The sequence below is a fragment of the Lissotriton helveticus genome, chromosome 3_1 (genome assembly GCF_964261635.1).
Source record: "Lissotriton helveticus chromosome 3_1, aLisHel1.1, whole genome shotgun sequence".
In the NCBI taxonomy this organism is placed as follows: Eukaryota; Metazoa; Chordata; class Amphibia; order Caudata; family Salamandridae; genus Lissotriton; species Lissotriton helveticus.
The window spans coordinates 977,540,965-977,556,433 of NC_136061.1; the positions used below are offsets into that span (position 1 = coordinate 977,540,965).

Below are 15,469 nucleotides of genomic sequence, written 5' to 3' on the forward strand. Positions count from 1 at the left end.
CAGCAACTGACCCCCTGTCATGGAATCCGCAGTGCAGACACAAAGAGATGATGGACGGAGCACTGAAACTTTTCAGACACTCACCCCAGTCACAGATCTGGAATCCGCACTGATCAGTTCGCTACACATGCGTGTGCTGATTTAAACCATAGCAACACTGTCATGCCCAATACATAGCAATGCCTATTACTTTACAATGTACAATACACTACTAAGGGTGGGCGGAGCTCGCAGAGTTGCACTATGCGGAATTCGTAGGAGTTGCATAAAAACTCAGTGGAATTCCACAGAGTTCTGCTCCGCCCTCCCCTATATTTAAGTATGGACCATTAGAGGCGGGTACGGCCAAGTCCCTCACTCTCCTGTCACTCATAACTCTCTCCAGCCTTTAGGCTGCACACAGTATTGGGAGATGCGGGAGCGGGAGTGGTCTCCACCTCTACTCTATGCACAGCACCTCGTGCTGAAGATACCTGCTACAAAAGACACATCATACATGTTGGTCTGTCTGGAGCACCGTCACTGTTATATCAGAACCCTAAATTTAAACATCTTGTCTAAACAATACGGTCCCTCCGTTTTTTATCCTAGAACTGTCTAGCTTCTTCCTCTCCTTCTGTTTGTGCACTGTGCACTTGCCTATTCAAAACTACCTGGCCGTCATCCCTCCCCCACACACACACCCTTTTCACTGTTTGGACCGCTCTCAGCCTGGAGCAGGACCCCCCCCTCGCCACCCCCACACTCATCCGAATACTCTGATTGTGCATTGATAATTCAATATGCCACCTACCTAGTGCATTTTCCACGTTTTGTGCTGACACTAGCTTCAAGATGCAGCTGGAATTATCCCTTGAACTTTCACTTTCTTGGTCCAGGTCCTCCATAATACATTTTTTTGAAGAACTCATTTCTCTGCTTATTGATTCTGGCGCAGAGGCAAGTTAGAAAGAAATTAAGTAAGTTAAGTTACTTACATCCACCTTCTTGCCTTGCCAGTGCCCACACTGCGTTCAGTGTGTGCTGAGACTGCAGTAATTAGCTCCCAAAGTAAGCGGAAGATGCCTAATTAATTTTGTTAGACTCATGAATAGTTTAGTTTTTTCCAAGTGTATTTTACATCAATGCAAGTTATCAGCAAAGTCCAGTTGTCCTGTCTATTAAACACACTAAGTATTATTAAGTATTGACATTTGTACTTGAATCATAGTTCCTTCCAGTACACATTTCTTACATTACACACACATTTCCAGAGAGGCCTGCTCTCTCCTTGAGCACAGGCAAGTAAAACACCATATACAGCATAATGCTAACATTTGGAAGCAAGAAAGCGGGACGTTTACAAAAAATAATCTGAGGAATGTATTTTACTTGCATTTATTTGGAAGCACTTTTAGGGAGGAGACAGCAAAAATAAAGCTGTATATGGTTTAAAAAATCATGAGACACCCTGCTGAGACAGGTGTGTTGGCAAGTATAACATGGGCAGAAATGGAAGTGCATGCAGAAACACTAGGCAATGGGGCCTACATGTATAGGGGTGCTATCTAGCACAGTTAGTGGGATAACAAAGTTTGAGAGGGTACTTTAAAAAAGGCTTGGGCAAAGAAGTGTAACTATGAATATTTTATTAGAGTCGCTCCCTTAGTAATACAAAACACCCTGCATATATGGTTATAATACCTTCATCAGCTTCATCTCAATTATTTTCAGGGAGACAAATGCATGTACTCCAGAGGCCGGGCTTATATCCACCCCACCCTCCACAAAAGGTAACAGTTGGGAGCCATGGGCAATGGCAAATGGGTCAAGGGAGCCGTGGGTTCGAAAAAGTTTGTGAACCACTGACCTGCAATGATGGGGGTGGACTGGTGCCAGCAAAACCAGCTATGCTTCACAGGAGGCTGAGTTTTTCTGCCGAACTTCGTGCTACCAACAGAGCTTGGAATTTACAAAACTTTGCAAACTACATCAGCAGAGCAGAGTTCACTGCCCACTGTTATACATTACCACACTCCCTCACACTAGTCTGGGCGGCACTCATACGAGAGGAAACATCTTTGAGAGTCATCCCTAGTCATTATTAACCTGCATATCATAACTATTCACAGTGCAGAAATGTTTATTCCCTCACATTACAATCTACGAAGCTCTATAATAATACTTAGACTCATGACTCAGACACGGGGGAAATTCTAGTGTAGGGAGACCAAAATCTTGGCAGGGTAAATGGGAGATAACTCAGTAGGTCAGAAAATGTTGCATTGCTCACACTTAATCCAAGACTTATTTGCCCACGAGGTAAAAGTAAACTGAGGATCCTAACTACTTAAATGGGTGAAACTTCTTGGTAAGATGATTACTGGAGCCAGATTTAAAAAAAAGTCTCTGCATATCAGCTAAAGCTGTATACTTGCTCATACCTACTTTGTGTCTTTCTGACACTGGACATAAAAATAAATTTGACCTATGGAGGTGCTGAAAAAGTTTGGTAATATTCATTAGGACAGGTTCTGCTGATGATGGGGAGCACCCAAAGTGTGCCCCCATCTCTAGTCAGAGTTGACTACTTCCACTCCTACAGGCTATGACGATACTGGACTGTTGGTGTCAGCTAGTTCTTCTTCAGGGGCACATAACTTTTTACCTACTACTTTGGAGGGGAGACGGTCTGCCTGTTCTCCCAGTCAAAATCCCTTCAGTCAGTCATGTTCTATGTGCTGTGTATGTGGCAAGCAACAGGATGATTGGCATCTTGTTCAGAACTCATTGAGTACTTTTACAACATGATTTCCCATTCAGTTTGTCATTGTCACCTTTGAAAGGATAAACAGAAACCTTGCCAATGCCTGGTGGCCTGTGGGGTTCAGGGGTACAATAAATCCGCACATCTGCCCAGCAACAGATAGTAGAGGCGTGCAGTGCATGGCATTGACGTGAGAGATACTGACTGAGAGGGTCAACTTTGTCTCTGGCAAAATCCACATTCCTAGTCCATTTTGAACACACTCCTTCCCACTTTCAGATTCACATAAAAGTTTGAGATGTTGATAAAACTGTGATACATAAAAATTCCCATCTAAAAACTTTACAAAAATACAATAAATATGTTCTCTTATGATATACATTTAACAGACTCTAAAATAGTCCCAGCACAATAGTTATATCTAAAAAGTACATAGTTAAAACCTCAAGAGCAGAATATCGTGTTAAAAGGGACGTATTTTACAAAAAAGGGATTTTAACGTAGTTTTCTAATATCCTTAAACAGTAGATAATCAATTAATACATGAGTTAAAGTGCATTTACAATTCAGTGAGCAGGGACACTATCATTTGTTCATATGTATCTTATTACTGATATCTGACATCGAATTAATGTGGTTACAACCTAAGCTAAATTTTAAAACACTCAATCGCAATGTAGGCGAGGGTGAACTATATAAGAACTGAAATTCATCTTTGCTTCCAATGGCCCTACCGCCAGGGACATAGAAGGTTCATGTTTTAAATACGCCCTATCAGTTCTAAGAGACATTGCATAGGCGTTTTTTTTAATGCTAGTTTAGAGGAAAAAGGCTCTCACATTGCAATATAGGTCAACTCCTTATAATTATCTTTAAGAATTTTGGTAGTTTGCATTAAGGATGAAGCTCATTTTCTCTCACTGCATACTGCTTCTTCCCATCAAATATACAATATCTTGTTTCCATATTCTTCTACTGACAGCTTCTTAAAATACCTTAGTATATGTAGACCCACTAACACAGACCAAGCTGTAAGTTTTAATTCACAACGTGTTGCTGGGATCATTGTTCCCTTGGGCAATTGCAATATCCTTTTGAAGGTGGGACTCTCCATAGGTTCCAAGCCAGGATTAGCTTAGAGGCTTACCATTTCAGAGCCATAGTAAGCCATAGGAGGAATCTTATAAGCATAAGCAGTAAGCAAAGGCACAAGGACTATTCTCCAAAGATATAACTAAATAGTAATAATGCTCCAACAGAGACTGCTGATTTAATCTTTACAGTTTTGAAATGAAGTTTGAAGTTTTTTGTTGTTGTTTTTTTTTAAGTTCGAAGTTTATTTTATTATGCTTGATTAATTAAAACCATTGCATACAAAAGATAAAATGTCTCACGGTTTATGATAAAATCGTTATATAATAAAAGGTTTTACATCACGTTAAAAGAGTACAAATTATTAAAACATTCTGTACGTTAGCCGTGTTGACTGTTAGTATTATTTCGACTGTTGCTATTCTTGTAAAGTTCCAGTCGGTTCTTGTAATGATTAGTCTTTTTGCGGCTCAGTCCAGTGCTTCATTCTCTTTGCGGTTATGTCGAGGAATTTAATTAGCCGGCAATTTAACTGAACCAGCTCGGGGTTGAAGCACAAAATTAACCCTTGTCTGCACGATCTGGCTCCGTACTGTTTGAATGCTGGCTTTAGCAGAGTGACCCTTATATCTTTTAACGTATTGCAGATGCATATAACATGAATTGCGTCCTCAACGCCGCTGCCGCATAAACGACGCTGCTGGGCTTCTCCCTTTCTCTCCCAAGGTGGCAGAAATTGATTAAAGGGGCCGACCCCCAGTTGGAGTCTTAGGAATTTTTCCTTGATGTTAATTTTTAATCCCATTTTCAAGTAGAACTGGGGTTTTAGCTTATTGTATGTATGTAGAACCATCCAGCTGTGTGATCGTTTGGCTAAGGTTTTCTTGTCCTCTATTGCGGATAGTAAACCAGTTACCTTTGTCACTGTTTTTTTTAGGTTTACCTGGATGTCCCACAGCTCTGATAAACCTAGGTGTGTGATAGATTCCTGGAGGTAAACACTTGCTGGTGATTTTCCTGGGTGGGAAAGTTCCGTCCAAAGTTGGTCGTTCAGGGTTCCCTTTTCGTCGCCTTTAATTTTATGCCAGCATTTTGCGTATGCTCCCATGCTTTCAAGGTACTGTTTGTGGAGTCCAAATTCCAATCGTATTTGTGCTGGGGAGACCATTCTGGGGAGTTGGAAGATTGCACGGTATGATTTAGATATTATATTATCAAGAGTTGTTGCATCTTTTCCCTTCAATGCTTCACTCCCGTAAGTAATAGTTGCCCGGAGTTTTGCTTGCAAGACCCTTAGCAAAGGGTCAAATGTCAAGTCCGGTAAAAGCTTCTTTAGGGGCTTTATGGCTAAGTAGGTTGTTATCCCCTTTCTCCACAGGGCTTCTCATTGCGGTTTTGATGAATTGTTTTGGTCCAATATTACCCCTAGGTATTTATAGCTTACTCCTTGTTCCAAGCGATGACCATCAAGGAACCAACTATGATGTTTCCTACTAAGGTAATTAACTGCCATTATTTTTGTTTTATTGTAGTTTATTTTTAATGCGTTTTCTTGTGAAAATTTATGGGTGACATTCAATAGATGCTGGAGGCCAATTGGGGTCCTGCTTATCAGAACTAAGTAGTCCGCGTATAGCAGGTTTGACAGAGTAGCGTTCCCTAGTTTTGGTGCGTGGGCTGCACAGCTATTCAGCTTCACAGTAAGTCCGCTAGGAAGAGATTGAATAGCATAGGGGCTAGAACACACCCTCCTTTAAGTCCTTTTGAAGTGGGGATTTTTTTTATATTTGTCGACCGTCTCCGAGCTTTATACTGACCCATGTTTTGGTGTGTAAATTCCTTAATTGATGTAGATGGTTTGAAGGAATCCCCCAGCCATCTAGTTTTTGCCAAAGTTTAGTGCGATCTACGTGATCGAATGCTGCAACAAAGTCTATGAAACAGAGGAAGAGCGGATATTTTCCCTGTTTGGCTGCATCCATGAGCAGGGTCCGGGCCATATGTTGGTTATTGATCCTTGCCCTTTCCGAAATCCAGTTTGTGTTAGTGGTATTATTTGATTCTCTTCAGCCCAAGTGGTTGTATCATTTAGGAGGAGCCCTGCAAAACATTTAGCCTCAATGCCGATCAGAGTTATTAGGCGATAGTTTTTCGGCACAGCCCTTGCTCCTTGTTTATAAATTGGGCTTATGATAGAGCCTCTCCACGACTCGGGAATTGTGGAATTTCTAACTGCATACTTGAAAACAGGTTCAAGTGCATTGCTCCAGTAGTCCGGATCGTTTTTAAACAGCATTGGAGCAATGCCGTTGGGGCCGGGGGCTCCTGCCAGTCAACCCCTTGCTATTTGTTTTGTTATCTGTTGATTGGGTGAAGTGCCCCTCCTTTAATCTCCATTCGGCATTTTGTGCAGGGGTTTCTGTTGATACCCGTTGTTCTTGATTTAGTACTAATCTATTAATGTCCTCAGTAGAAGATTGGCAGAGTGGTACTGGCTCCTTTGTGGCCCTGCTGTAACTCTCAGGTCCTAAGCATTTGGGGTGTATAACTGTTTCTACTTTGTCATTGAAATGATTAAAGAGGAAGGCTGTCCAAACCTTTTCAGAAATGTGAGAGTTTATTCCGTGTTGGTTTTGCCGATGTGCTTTATTTACGGTTTACCAAAATTTGGCGCTATTTTTCTGTTTGGCACCGTGAAGCAATTTAGCCCAAAATTTGTTATTCACGGTCATTTTCCTGGCCCATCTTCTTCTCTTAAGAAGGGCCTTTGAATCACGTAGAGACTGCTGCAAATTTTGATTTCCAGGTGCTCTCCGGAGTTGTCGTAGTAATTGGTTTGTTGTTGTTTTCAGTTTCTTGAAGACTGGGCTCATTACTATCAAATTTGGAGGATCATTTACCTTCTTTCGTTTTGGGCCTTTGTTGGTGGGAAATCTGTTGCCAAGGGCGCAGGTGAATTTTTCCCAAGTTTCCAACAGGTGACCTAAATTATCGTGTACTTCCTTAAGCACTTCTTTTGCTACTACTGCTACTGTTTCTATGTTTGTTGAATTGCACGTAATACGAAGAAGGTTGGTTGTTCCTACTGAGACGATGGATTTTTCGGCCTCCTGAGTTAATGTTGCTGTAGAATGAAGTGTAATTTCTTGTGGCATGTGATCACTAAGTGTACTGTTGCCTATTTGGAATAAGGCTGTCTTGTCAAACATGGATAGTGTTGTAAAAGTGAAGTCAAGGTAGAAGGATGCTTTGGACGAATGAAATGTAGGTGCCGGGGGGTTATCTTCGTTGAAGCGGCCGTTGAGTGCACTCAAATTCAGGTGCTTTAGTTCTGAGAGTAGATAGCTTGAACTCTTTGTTGGTTTGGTTACCGTTGAGGGGCCCTGGGTCAGGATACAAATCGAGGAGATGGTATAGACGGCGTCCTGTGTCAATTTGAGTGCGTTAAGAGGATAGTGCGTTGTAGCCCTTGCCTTCCGTTCATAAACAAGGATTCCTTTGGGGGGGACTGACTGGCTGTTGGTGTTCGGCCCCTTGCTCCCCCTTGCTCCCCTTAGGACTGAAGTCACTGATCGAGGTAGATTGTCTGTAATTGGAAATGGAGCTGGGTATTGTGGTTTAGGGACTGATTTTAGTGTGATCCCCCAATTTTGAAATTTGTTGTTTTCTTGGGTAATTCTGCTGGCTATCTCCGGTGTTTTCCATCTTGTTTTGGAGGCTTCAGGGTTTGGCAAACCATTGTTTGGTAAAAAGTCAACATACAATAGGTTGGAACTGTGAATATTAGCTAACTTTGGGATGGCTTGCAAGAGTCGTAATATGTTCCCTCTATTTAAGGTATCTATACTACCTCGCGACTTGTATAGGGGAACGAAAATAATCGTGTCGGACTCCTCCTCTTGGGCGAATTCCTGGGTCGGATGCGCAGAGTTGTGACTAACAGCGCTTCCAACCTGATGTAGACTGGAGATGTCAGGGACGAGGGAATTCCTTCCGAAATTTTCGTTAGTTGTTGGTAATTGGATTTGGCTATCCCAGGCTTTTTCTTCCGGGCCTCTACTTAGAGGTGTGCTTTTTGGTAGTACATGACGTAATTCTCTGGTTATGAGTTCTGATGTTAATAGACTCCCATTTTCTGTTTCTAGATTTTGAGCCTGTGATAGCTTGACTGCTTGACTGGGGCTTTTATCATATGTGAGCACTCCTGGATTTTGAATGTTGATGGTATTTCTAGTAGGCTACTCGGATTAATTTTTTCCGTTCCTGCCGCACTTGCCTCTATTTGCTTTACTTTTGGTAAAGAGTACGAATCCCCTTGCGGCGTTTTTTGCAATTGTGTTGGGTCGCCTGTGGTGCCTTCTTCCGATAGTGAAGCTGGCGAATTTTGATTATTTATAGCTTTGGGATTCATATCCGCTGGTTGCCGTGATAACCAATTAGATAGGTGTTGGGCCTGAGCTGTGATTTTCTTTTTCCTTCCCTTCCTTTTGTTTCTGCGACCGATATTAGTTGGTATTATTTGTTTGCTTAATTCAGATGATTCTATGACTACTTTTTCTGGGATGGCAGCCTCTCAATGTTGCAGGACCCTGTACTCTCCTATTTCTTCAGTCCCAATTGGAGATAACTTCTCAGTATGTTCGGGTTCTGTTTTTGTTCCCCCCATTTCTGATAAGTCCGGGCTTCCTGCTGTTTGGGTTACGGTTGTTTCAATAGATAGTAAGTCGCCAAGTAGTGATGGTAGCATGGATAGTTTGTCTATAATTGGGACACAGGTACAGTCTTGCTGAAGTAATTTGTCATTGAGGGCAGCTTCCTGTCCTCTTTTTATCAGTCCATTTAGGTCGCCCAGCTTCCTATCAATTGCAGATGTCAAATCTGCCAGGGTTTGAAGCACTGTCAATTGTAAATTCATGTTACGGGATTGATATTGTAGCGCTGCTGTTGAGTATTGCATCATGTTAAGTACTGTTTCCCAAAAAACGTCTTTGGTCAATTTGCTTTTATCACTAATTTCTGCCTTTACGCTATTTGTTTTGTTTTGAACATCGTTACTGTATGAGGCCACTAGCTCCTCCCATTCTTGGGATGCTAGAAAGGACATGTCGCAGTTGGAGTTGTGATGAGTCGCCTGATTGTACCCCGGTGGGATGTTTTCTACAAATACTCGTACTTCGCTCTCTTGAGTTTTTGGCTGGTGTTGAGGAGAGCCGCTGGTAGTTTGCTCCTGACTGTGAGTCCCTTGTTCACTTGGCCACTGGATTCAAGATAGCCTGGCTGATGAGGATTATGAATCCGAAACTGGTCCCAGGATGCTTGTTTCCAGTCCAGGGAAGACATGGCTTGGCAGTTTGGGCTGGACCGTTCCCACAAGGCACAGGGTCAGACTGATTTGCATATAGCCATGTCTGAACTGGGGTGGCTGAGTGAACTAAAGAATGGTGATGGATTAAACCCAGATCAGTTGACTGGGGGTGAGTGTTTGATTTGTTCAATCGCTCTGTCCATCATCCCCTTTTGTATCGCTTTGTTTGCCCTAAGTGTGGCAGGGTATGCTCAGACGTGAGTCCCTTGTTCCCTTGGCCACTGGATTCAAGATAGCCTGGCTGATGAGGATTATGAATCCGAAAGCGGTCCCAGGATGCTTGTTTCCGGTCCAGGGAAGACATGGCTTGGCAGTTCGGGCTGGACTGTTCCCATGAGGCACAGGGTCAGACTGATTTGCATATAGCCATATCTGAACTGGGGTGGCAGAGTGGGCTAAAGAACGGTGATGGATTAAACCCAGATCTTTTGACTGGGTGTGAGTGTTTGATTGGTTCAGATGCTTCGTCCATCACCACCCCCTTTTGTACCGCTTTGGCCACCATAAGTGTGGCAGGGTATGCTCAGACGTGAGTCCCTTGCTCACTTTGCCACTGGATTCAAGCAAGCCGGGCTGAAGAATGCTGTAATGCCAGAAACTGGTCCTCAGAAGCTTGTTTCCGGTCCAGGGAAGACATGGCTTGGCAGTTTGGGCTGGACTGTTCGCATGAGGCACAGGGTCAGACTGATTTGCATATAGCCATGTCTGAACTGGGGTGGCAGAGTGGGCTAAAGAACGGTGATGGATTAAACCCAGATCTTTTGACTGGGTGTGAGTGTCCATCACCACCCCCTTTTGTACCGCTCCCAGCAATGGATTCAGAGAGCTGAGACGGAGATGGAGGGCGGAGGGCGGTGAACCAGAAGGAAAATCAGAGTTTTGAAATGGTCATTTCCATCTTAAACGCCGATTTCAGTTTAATCAAATATAATAAGATCATCAGCATACAAGAGGCAGAGTGTGTGTGATTTTTTAACATCTTGGTTGAAAAATGAATTGCTATTTCTCCAAAAAGTTGTCAAGTCGAACATATAAAGACCAAAGAGCCAGTGTAAGCACACATCCTTGCCATCATCCATTAAGTAGCTCCATTTGTTTTAACAAATACCCAGATAACTTTAATTCCACCTTTTCCCAGTTGGAGGTATAAAGTAACTGGATGAGTGAGAGCAAACCAGATAGTATTCCCCAGTCTGATAATGTTTTCCATAAATGCATTCTGTTCACTGTGTCAGATGTTGTGCCAAAGTCTACAAAGCAACCACATAGTTTTAGTTTACTTCAATGGTTTTTCAAATGATAGGCCAGAGGGTGAAACAATGGTCAACAGTGGAATGTTCTTCACAAAAGACTCCCTGTTCCAACAGGATTACATTGATACATGTAATCCATTCTTCAAAATGCTGCAAACCTATTTTTGCAAATACCATTGACACCATATATTTCAGACTTATAAGTCTATGGTTATTGAGGGAGAGCCATCACCTTTTTAAAAATGGATTAAAAATGGCACCTCTCCTGGAGGGAGAGATCTCTCTGATCCCTACAATCCAGTGAAATACAGGACACAAATTCCCAGCTTGTTTTTCAATATTATTTTTAATTGCGCATGCCAGTAAACTCATTTGATTTCCTAACAGCAGATACAGAAAATGACTCAGCCGTCACAGAGGTCAGCTTTATATGGAATTGGAGAAACAATATTTTTTAGAAGTCCAAAGAATTTATCTAAATGGTTTTCCAAAGGTCTTCTGTAATTGTACATTACAGGGTGAAATGGTTGGTTTCATAAACACCATTTACTAACAACCAAAATGATAGTTGATTGCCTCTACCTAGCACAGAATTCATTTTCTCTCACTGCCAATTACAACATTGTATCTTTTTCCATCTAATTTCATCTTTAAACTGTATTTCTGGTCCTTTTGATTCAATGACAGTTTTAGATAGAATGCGACTATGTAAATGTAGCATCTTACAAATACTTTCCATCATTTTTATACAAGATGAATCAAACCACAAATGAGCAGAATTACCATTTTCCATCTTGGCACCCTCTGATCTGTCCTGTGTATATGTATGCACATATATAAATATATATATATATATATATATATATATCCAAACGTGCAACTCGGCAAATTCCGAGCCGCTTTCACGGCGGGCAACGCGGCAGGGACACCACTCCCAAATACACCAACACATCCAGTAACGTGAATCCAAATAACTCCCTGGTGCCGCGGCCTCAATTCAAAAGACGGTGTTTATTTTAGCAACGGGTTCCGTTGCTAAAATAAACACCGTCTTTTGAATTGAGGCCGCGGCACCAGTGAGTTATTTGGATTCACGTTACTGGATGTGTTGGTATATATATATATATATATATATATATATATATATATATATATATATATATATATATATATATATATATATATATATATATATATATATATATATATATATATATAAATATATGCTACTGGCGGTCGCCAGTAGGTAGTGGTAGTTAGGTTGTATTTTCCATAGGAGGAGCGTTTTTTCATTTGTCAATAACTTTTGTGTCTTTGACGAATCCTCGCGCAATTTTCAAAACTGGTGCATCACTCACGTCAGCTGCTGTTTTGAAAATTACGGGGTGATCTGTCAAGCTGGGGCCAAGAAAAAGGGGGGTCCCATAACGTGTTTTCCCCATGTTCATTTCCATAGGAAAGTGTAGAAACAGCTGCAGCCCGAACGGAATAAACCAAATTTGGCAGAAAGGTAGCTGTTGGTCCAAAAAGTGCCCTTTTTGTTAAATGGTGTAAATCCATTCATTAGTTGCAGAGTTATTTCAAGATTTTTCAGCTATACAACTGGGGACAGGAAGGGTTTGCAACCCCTCCCGAGATCTCGTACTGAGATCTGATTGGCTGTCAACAATTTAAACGGGGAAGTGTTGGCAGCCATCTTGTGACTCGGTTGAACCAAGTCACAGAGAAAAATGTAAAAAAGAAAAGGGGGGCAGAGTAGAAACACCCTGACCCCTTAGGGCTCTTGGGGGTTCCCCACATTAGTGATGTCACTGACTATGTCATAAAGGATGTAATATGTGAGGTCATAAACTGTGCATTATGGTGGCGTATGTTATAGTTAGTTCAATTAACTATAACTGCTGGATTTCACTGGTTTCGTACGAGTGAAATCTGAGCCTAACTATAACAACCCTTCAACCTTTGTTTTTTTCAATGAATTTCTAGTTTTTTTTAATTCTATTTCCTAACTTTAACGATCCTGTAACCTTTGGTTGTTTAAGTGAATATACACATATGGCAATAAAAAAGTGAAGATTCACAGTCTACTTAGTCTGGTATAATAAACAGTAATGAGAGGTTAATGCACAAGAGCACTTCAAAACGACGTTCTAGACGTAGATCTCAATCGTCCAGTAGAAGGCTGGGAGCCGAAAGGTGTAGAGCATCCGTCTGTCTGTGTGGTTGCATTATGGTGTTGAAGCAATAAAGAAGGAATGAAAACATACTGATGTCTGTGGATCCGTTTGTTCCCATCGGAGAAGTGGAACGGAGACGGTGAAGCATTTTGAATGCAGATGCTGCCACACATCACATGCACCTGGGGAGAGAGATGATAGAGCGGCCTTGGCAGCAACTGTGGAGTATGGAAAGGAATCCCGCGGTTGTCTCTGCCCAAAAGGATTGTGCATAGGTACATCGTCCTTGCCAAAAGCAGAAGAACGATACTGGTAAGCGATAAGCGGGTAAAACACTAGGCGGGGAATCCAGACGGTGGGGGGAGGTACTGGGGAACGACATTCTCAGCGCTGCGTAGGCAGCTGTGGGGGTTAGTTCCGGCCTACCCTGCACCGGAAGGAGACCTGCGGGTGATTGAACCATGCCTGTTCTGCCTTCTGATTAGTTATTCAGACAAGTGGATAGCACAAAGAGACAAAAAATAAATAAAAGAGATCAATAAATTGGGCCTTGTCTCTGGTTCTTGTATTATTCACAATAATCAGGAGAATCAGACTTGGAAAGTAAAAGTATATACTGAAAATTGTCTAGTGCACCGAGGATCTTCATAAACTGACAATATGGCAGAAAGAGGCAGAACAGAACTCAGAGAGCAAGTGAAATACTAAATCATGACATAACATTTTCAACAAACACCAAAGATGTCCATGAAGAAGGAAGAAAGCGAACAGAGAATATCATCATCAAAGACTTCGAATACAATTGAATAATGGAAGTCAACAAATGGTGGGAAATGACCACACTCCAGAAGTGCATCAAATATAAGGGGCCTTAGGATTTTAGTAATGCCAACTTTAAATGATCTAGATGGAGACTTTATTAAGCAATGGCAAATTGATACAAATTAATGTTCTTTCATATTAATGAAAAATCTGATTATACATCCTGAAAGGAAACTGGAAAAGATAATTGAAAAAATTAAGTATTTGAAACAAGAATTGGAAAAACATACCGTAAATGAAGACATTAAAGAAGCCCTGGAAGCAATGAAGAAAAAGATTAACATGAAATGGAAGTGGAGAAGAGAAGAGAAAAGCAAACACATTCAACAGGGATAGAATAGACTATGACAGTGGACAAATGTATACATTTGCCAGGAAGTATGATGCCTTTAGAAATAGAGTTGTAATGGACAAATCTACTGGGTATGAACATTGGGAACAGTGGATAGCTCAGGTATAAGTTCAGCAGATGAGGACTCCAACATTTCCAATCTGGATTTTTCCGGATAGATGTGATTAGTCCAAATGACCATGCGACAAAGAGGGAGGGGAATAGGAACTGTTCTAGGAAGGGGCAAGGCAAGTCAAAAACAGAAGGAGCAGAAGATGAGGAAACCCCAAACAAGGAAGAGGAAAGAATGAGCAAAACTAAAAAAGAATGTATTGACAGAAAACCTGGTCATCAATATTTCCTCTAAAACTCTCAGTCTGAATCAGACAAAGTTGCTGAATAAAGGACTTTCCTTCTGCCTCGACAATGACATCAACCTACCCAGCATATGTGTTGATTTGTGTACATTGTACGGTAAACTTAATTTAGAAAAGCATTTTGAAACTAATCCACTGATAGAACGGAGGAAACCAATAACTACTATAAAGACATCAATAATAAATCTAGAAGACATACCAACCTTAAAAACTCTTGTTTCCCCTGCCTACGATTTATTTGAAATGTCCGGTCCTTCTTCTTCCTGATGTATTGGCGGGGGGTTGTGTTTTGGCCCAAGGTTCTGGGTGTAACAGATTCTGATTCTCTTTTTGTTTCATGTCTTCCGAATTTACTGTTGCATGTGGCGTAGATGGTGTATTTGGCCGGGATGTCCGGGAGATCCTGATATTGGGTGGGCTCCTCCTCACCTTTCCTTTTTCGGGGAGTAGTGGATTAGTTTATTCTTTTCTCGCTCCCTTTGTCTCTGCTGTTAGGGCTTTTTCTTCCTTTTTCTTTTCATTTTTCCTTTTTTCTCTCTTCCTTTCTCGTCTATATTTCGGGTTCCTTAGTGGGCGACAGACACTCTGCCGGGGGGGGGTAGGCCGTAGCCTCCGCATTGCTGTAGGGTGGGGGGAGGGTTTTAGTTTTTGTCATTTAGTTTCTATGGGCCTTATTTTCTATTTCTCTGCGCTTTCTCTACCTGTTTCTTTTCTGGGTCCGCGATAGGGGTTAGTGGGGGGGCGGCACGGTTGGGGATACGTGAATCCTGGTTGCTGCTCTTGTGGTTTTCTTTGTACCGCCATTTTGTCCGATGTATTCTCCTCAATTGTTGTTTTTAGTATCGATGCCGCCTGCTCATATGGTGCAGCGATTGTACGGGCTCATTATTTCTTTGTTCTTATTCTTTATTGCATTTATCTCGTTCAGAAAACTTTAAAAAGGTAACCTTCATTGCTCCTTCTCCCCGGCGCCGTGCGTCTTTTCGCTGCAATGTCTATTGATTGTTGCTAATTTATCTGATGCCGCTGGGGGTCTGATTTGCTTGCATTTGTGCGTTAATGTATCGTGCCCGACCTGACGGTTGTGGGCCCGTATTTGTTCTTTTTATGCACAATAAAGGTTTAAAAAAAAAAAAAAAAAACTCTTGTTTCCCTAAAGAAGTAACCAGAGAGGTGAGACAACTTCCAGAATCAGATAAACAATTGTATCATGAGATGGGCCTTGAAACGTGGAAGGGAGGAGATAGTGGACTCAAATTGCAATCAAACTTAACTCAAGGGGGCTTTGGGGGCACATTGCGGGCCC

At 41.8% G+C, this 15,469-nt stretch overlaps 1 protein-coding gene across 3 annotated transcripts in view; it reads left to right on the forward strand.

The window, feature by feature from the left end:
- The window catches only part of LOC144823156 (aryl hydrocarbon receptor-like), a 1,206,974-nt gene that overhangs the window by 419,720 nt on the left and 771,785 nt on the right, over positions 1-15,469 (forward strand). The gene's annotated exons all lie outside the window — the stretch shown is intronic.